Source organism: Homalodisca vitripennis, chromosome 3, assembly GCF_021130785.1.
Source record: "Homalodisca vitripennis isolate AUS2020 chromosome 3, UT_GWSS_2.1, whole genome shotgun sequence".
NCBI classification, from domain to species: domain Eukaryota; kingdom Metazoa; phylum Arthropoda; class Insecta; order Hemiptera; family Cicadellidae; genus Homalodisca; species Homalodisca vitripennis.
In genome coordinates, this window is record NC_060209.1 from 205791092 (window position 1) to 205797625 (window position 6534).

Genomic DNA, 6534 nt, shown 5'->3' on the forward strand with positions numbered 1-6534 from the left:
GTGAACGGCAGACATTTCCGACTCGTAAAGTAAACTCGGTACATGACTCGTGTCACAGTGAAGGTGTTAACTGTAAACAGTTTTGGAGGCTTACATTACAAACTCAGGCCATCTGTGAACGGCTGACATTTCCGACTCGTAAAGTAAACTCGGTACATGACTCGTGTCACAGTGAAGGAACTGTAAACAATTTTGGAGGCTTACATTACAAACTCAAGCCATCTGTGAACGGCAGACATTTCCGGCTCGTAAAGTAAACTCGGTACATGACTCGTGTCACAGTGAAGGAACTGTAAACAATTTTGGAGGCTTACATTACAAACTCAAGCCATCTGTGAACGGCAGACATTTCCGGCTCGTAAAGTAAACTCGGTACATGACTCGTGTCACAGTGAAGGAAAACTGTAAACAATTTTGGAGGCTTACATTACAAACTCAAGCCATCTGTGAACGGCAGACATTTCCGACTCGTAAAGTAAACTCGGTACATGACTCGTGTCACAGTGAAGGTGTTAACTGTAAACAGTTTTGGAGGCTTACATTACAAACTCAGGCCATCTGTGAACGGCTGACATTTCCGACTCGTAAAGTAAACTCGATACATGACTCGTGTCACAGTGAAGGAACTGTAAACAATTTTGGAGGCTTACATTACAAACTCAAGCCATCTGTGAACGGCAGACATTTCCGGCTCGTAAAGTAAACTCGGTACATGACTCGTGTCACAGTGAAGGAACTGTAAACAATTTTGGAGGCTTACATTACAAACTCAAGCCATCTGTGAACGGCAGACATTTCCGGCTCGTAAAGTAAACTCGGTACATGACTCGTGTCACAGTGAAGGTGTTAACTGTAAACAATTTTGGAGGCTTACATTACAAACTCAAGCCATCTGTGAACGGCAGACATTTCCGGCTCGTAAAGTAAACTCGGTACATGACTCGTGTCACAGTGAAGGAACTGTAAACAATTTTGGAGGCTTACATTACAAACTCAAGCCATCTGTGAACGGCAGACATTTCCGGCTCGTAAAGTAAACTCGGTACATGACTCGTGTCACAGTGAAGGAACTGTAAACAATTTTGGAGGCTTACATTACAAACTCAAGCCATCTGTGAACGGCAGACATTTCCGGCTCGTAAAGTAAACTCGGTACATGACTCGTGTCACATTGAAGGTGTTAACTGTAAACAATTTTGGAGGCTTACATTACAAACTCAAGCCATCTGTGAACGGCAGACATTTCCGGCTCGTAAAGTAAACTCGGTACATGACTCGTGTCACAGTGAAGGAACTGTAAACAATTTTGGAGGCTTACATTACAAACTCAAGCCATCTGTGAACGGCAGACATTTCCGGCTCGTAAAGTAAACTCGGTACATGACTCGTGTCACAGTGAAGGTGTTAACTGTAAACAATTTTGGAGGCTTACATTACAAACTCAAGCCATCTGTGAACGGCAGACATTTCCGGCTCGTAAAGTAAACTCGGTACATGACTCGTGTCACAGTGAAGGAACTGTAAACAATTTTGGAGGCTTACATTACAAACTCAAGCCAACTGTGAACGGCAGACATTTCCGGCTCGTAAAGTAAACTCGGTACATGACTCGTGTCACAGTGAAGGAACTGTAAACAATTTTGGAGGCTTACATTACAAACTCAAGCCAACTGTGAACGGCAGACATTTCCGGCTCGTAAAGTAAACTCGGTACATGACTCGTGTCATAGTGAAGGTGTAACTGTAAACAGTTTTGGAGGCTTACATTACAAACTCAGGCCATCTGTGAACGGCTGACATTTCCGACTCGTAAAGTAAACTCGATGCATGACTCGTGTCACAGTGAAGGAACTGTAAACAATTTTGGAGGCTTACATTACAAACTCAAGCCATCTGTGAACGGCAGACAATAGACAATAGACAATAGACAATAGACAATATTCTTTATTTGCAATTTCTTTAAGAAATACAATGGCGTCAACATGTGATAATCTTGCTTTACAATTTTATGTATCTATTTGTTTATTAATTTTGTGCAATGTTTTGTCATCTTATAAAAGGTCAAAAAACTCCTTGGTCGAGTATAAGGGTCGCTCCACTAGCCAGTTCTGAAGTTCATTTTTTAACTGGTTTCCTCTCTTGTCCTTAAGGTTTTGTGGCAATGAGTTGATGATTTTGCGGCCAATGTATGAAGGTTTTTTGCTAAATGTTGTTGTGTGGTGAATAGGAAGACTGTAGTCGGCTGCTCTCCTGGTGTTGTATGAGTGTATGTCTTCATTTCTTGGAAGGTCCAGCTGATTGGTGTAGATGACAACTGCAAGTATGTAGAGTGATGTGACGGTTAAGATCTTAAGTGACTTGAACGCTTCTCTGCAGCTATCTGTAGGGCCTAGGCCTGCAAGTGTTCTAATAGCTTTTTTTTGGAGGATCAGGATTTTGTTAAGGTTGGCCTCGGATGTTGAGCCCCAAGAAATTAATCCATATCGAATGTGAGATTCCACCATCGCGTAGTAGGCTGTTTTGGCTAATTCCGGGCCTCCCATCCACATCATTCTTTTGACTACAAATATCCCAGATGAGAGTTTCTTGGTCAGTGCATTAATATGATCTCCCCAAGAAAGGTCAGCATCAATTGTGAGCCCCAGTAGTTTTGTCTTTTGTTCTGTCGAAATATTGGGAATATCTGGTATTTGTTCATGTCTTCTGCTAAAATTGATATGTGTGGTTTTGGATGGATTGATAGCTAAGTCGTTTTGAAGACAGTATTGGAGTGCTTTGTCTGTAGATGATAAAATGCTAGTTACTAATTCATGTGTTGTGTCATTTGCAAATAGAAGAGTTGTATCGTCTGCGTACATTATAGTCTCTACATTGTCATCATTGATAAAAACAGAAAAGTCGTTGGTGAAAAGAATAAATAAAAAGGGGCCCAATACTGAGCCTTGAGGCACTCCTCTTCTCACTGGCAGTGGCTTTGATCTGTATACACATTTTTTTCCATTCAGATTTTGTTGAATTTCAGTAATTTGTGTGCGATCTTTCAGGTAGCTAGCCACCCAATCTTTTGCTAGGCCGTCAATACCTAAAGCCAAGAGTTTTCTCAGGATGAGGTCATGACCCAAGCAATCGAAGGCTTTGCTGTAGTCAAGTAGAATAGCTGAGACATGTTTGCCATCTTCCAGGTTGTCTGTGATTTTTTCAAGTAAATTGGTAACAGCTGTGGTGGTGGATCTACCTTTGAGAAATCCATGTTGATTTTTTGTAATAAGTTCATTTCTTTCCATGTAGTCTAGCATTCTTGACAGAGCAATCTTTTCTATTATTTTTGAGAGTGTTGATATTAGCGAGATAGGGCGGTAATTCTCTGGTTTGATGAGGGATCCTTTCTTGTGTTTTGGATATATTTTAGCAGTTTTTAAAGCAGAGGGGAATTGTCCTGAACTAAATGATTTGTTTATTATGCTGACTAATGGAGGTGCTAGTTGTTTGGCACAGTGTTTTACGACCTTTGATGGAATCTCGTCTACTCCACAAGATAACTTAGATTTTAGTGAGGATATTGTTGCAATGACTTCCTTTGTGTTAGTAGGTTTTAAAAATAGTAATCGGGTATCACTTTGTGGGAGGGTAATTTGGTGAGTTATTATTGTGTTTTTAAATTGTTCACGATTGTTTTCCAATGTGGAAGCTGCTATTTTCGAAAAATATTTATTAAAGTGTTCAGCCACAAGAACAGGGTTATCCTCTATTTTGCCATCCATCTCCAACTGCATATTTGCTTCACCTTTTTGTTTATTTTGTTTCTCCGAGTTGATTGTGTCCCAGATGGCTTTACTCTTGTTGTCAGCCTGATTAATATATTCTGCTGTTATGCTTCGTTTGAGATTTCGGAGTTTAAGGTCGTAGGTTTTCTTTTTTTCTGTCATTGCTATTTTGTCATCATTATTTCCAGTTAGTTCATATCTATGTAAGGCAGTTAGAAAGTCTTCTTTTAGAATTTTTACTTCTTCATCGTATTGTACATTAAGCTTCCTACTTGGTTTTGCTTGTGCTTTCTTCTTAGGACATACATGGTCTAATGTTTGTCTTACTGTTGTTAAAAACAAGTTATAGCTCTCTTCAACATCTGATGCAGCATGCACGCTCTCCCAATTTTCTAGAAAGAATTCGTCTTTAAGTATGTCAAGATTTTTCCTTGAAAATATTCTCCTCACAGTAGCTTCTTTCTTAGAGGACAAATTTGTTTGCATGTTGACGGTGCAAATCTGGCCAGTGTGATCTGATATCCCAGTCTGTACTACTGTAAAGTTCACCATATCTTCTGATATGTTTGTGCAAATACAGTCAATAGATGTTCTGGAGTGATAAGTAGTCCTTGTCTCTGGGAGAGATAGCCGCTTGATACCAAAAGTTGATAGTTCATCCTCAAAGAAAGTGTTGTCTGTATTTACGGTTAATCTGTCTATATTGACATCTCCCATTAAGATTTGGAGTTTAGCTTCAGCTTTATATGTAGTAAGTACGTCAGCTAATATGTCAACAGCTAATTTGACTTGTCCTCCTGGAGGACGATAAACACCAAGTACATAGAGTGTTTTATTCTGGATATTAATTTTTGTTAATGCAGTTTCACATACCAGTTCCACGTTCCTATTAGATATGTCTATTGCTTCTGTTTTTAGGTTACGTTTTTCCTGTACATAGATTGCAACTCCTCCCATTTTATGATTTTTCCTACTGTAAGATGTTACTAATTCATATCCACTAATCTTGGTAAGTAATAGCTTTTCTGTGCTCAATCCATGTTCAGAAAGTATCAGTATTGTTGGTTTTAAATCATTCATTAGATGGTTTATTCTCTCTACTTTTTTTGATAGTCCTTGGACATTTTGATGAAATATAGTTATGGGAGCTATTTCATCTTGCGTAGGATAGAATTCCAAAATATTTTGATTTTGTGTTTTTTTGTAGCCTGTTTGTGCCTTGTCTTTCTTGGACGTCGAAATTCTAAAAAAGGAGCTTTTTCAGTATGGTAATACTGATCTGAAGAGGTGTTGTTCGTGAGTTTTGACTCATGTCCATTTTCCTGGGTTTCTTGGTGGTCTTCACCTACTGTAATGGGTGGCAGCAAGGTGTGGTGTGTCATGGTTGAGTTCTCTTGAGTAATCGGCAAGGGTGTGTTATTACCTTTCTCCGTATTTTCCAGAGTAGAGGCACTGTGAGTCTGAAGTGTAAGAGATTGACTTAGTGGGATGTGTTCATCTGTTTGCGTGTGTGGTACTATGTGTGATTCAGCCCTAAGATGTTTTGCTAGATCGTTGTCCGAATAACTGTTCATTTGCTTCACCCATTTGCTTAGTGTGTCATTTGCCACTGGTGAGAAATATTTGAAGGTTTTTTTGTGTCTTGTAATTGCCACAATGCAGTGTGATTTAGAGTTGTAGAGCTCCTCTTCTGGGATCTTTGATGTTCGTACAACCGCAATGTGGTCAGTTTGTTTTCCTTGATATTCGTGGATAGATGACACATCATACCCTAATTTTTGTAGCTCCAGTTTTTCAGATTGTTTAAACACTAGTACTTTGTGTTCATGTTTGTCAATGTTGAGTTTTTTTATGTCGTCCAGTTGAAAAGTTTGTGTTTCTTTCTTTATGGAGCTGCATGTTGTCATTCCTTGTGGGTAGAAATGGGACATTAGAGCTGCCACACTGTTTGTGCACCTGTATGAATGGTGTAGAATTTTATCAACAGTTGTCAGCTTCATGATGTCGTAGTAGGTTAAGTCATGTGTTGTTCTATTTATATAAGGTATCTGGTTAATGTCACCAATGAGAAGGGCTTCCTGAGCATTTGCTAATGCGCATGCATAGAGTATTTCACCAGCGTGCATCATCAGGGCTTCGTCAAAAATCACTCTTTTGTAGGTGCCTCCCGATTCCATATATTTTGTCTTGTTTATCAGGAATGAGTGGACTGTCCTGCATGCATCCTTTGTGTCATCACGGTTTGGTTGCTTCTGGCTTAGTCTCTCTCGAAAATCTTTTGCCCCTTCTTTCGTAGGGAAAAGCACTAGGTCTCCATCTTTATAGTTATTGGTGATAAAAGTGGTTTTACCACACCCTGGTACTCCCTGAACCAATTTGATTTTGATGTTAGAGGGATCTTTAATTTGGAGGTGTTTTACACTTTTGTAGAGTCTGATTTGGTTCATAATGACTGTTTCGTCAGAGACTAAAATAATTTCATTTGTTGGTTTGGCACTCGAGGGAACCGAGTACTTGAAATTTTTGTTGCATTGAAGTTCTATGAAATGAATACCATCAAAGCCAAATTGATAATTTATTTTTGGATGGTTACCTAAAAGCAGTTTTCCCGTCTTAAGATCAATTACATCGTAACTGAATTTCGAAGCAGTCAGCTTCTTCTTAATTTGGTCCAATGTGCTGTTGTTTAGTGTGTTATTTTTGTAGAATTGGGAGAATTTTTGAAGAAGTGTGTATTCTGCAGTTTTCCATAGTGTTTTTTGTTCTTCCA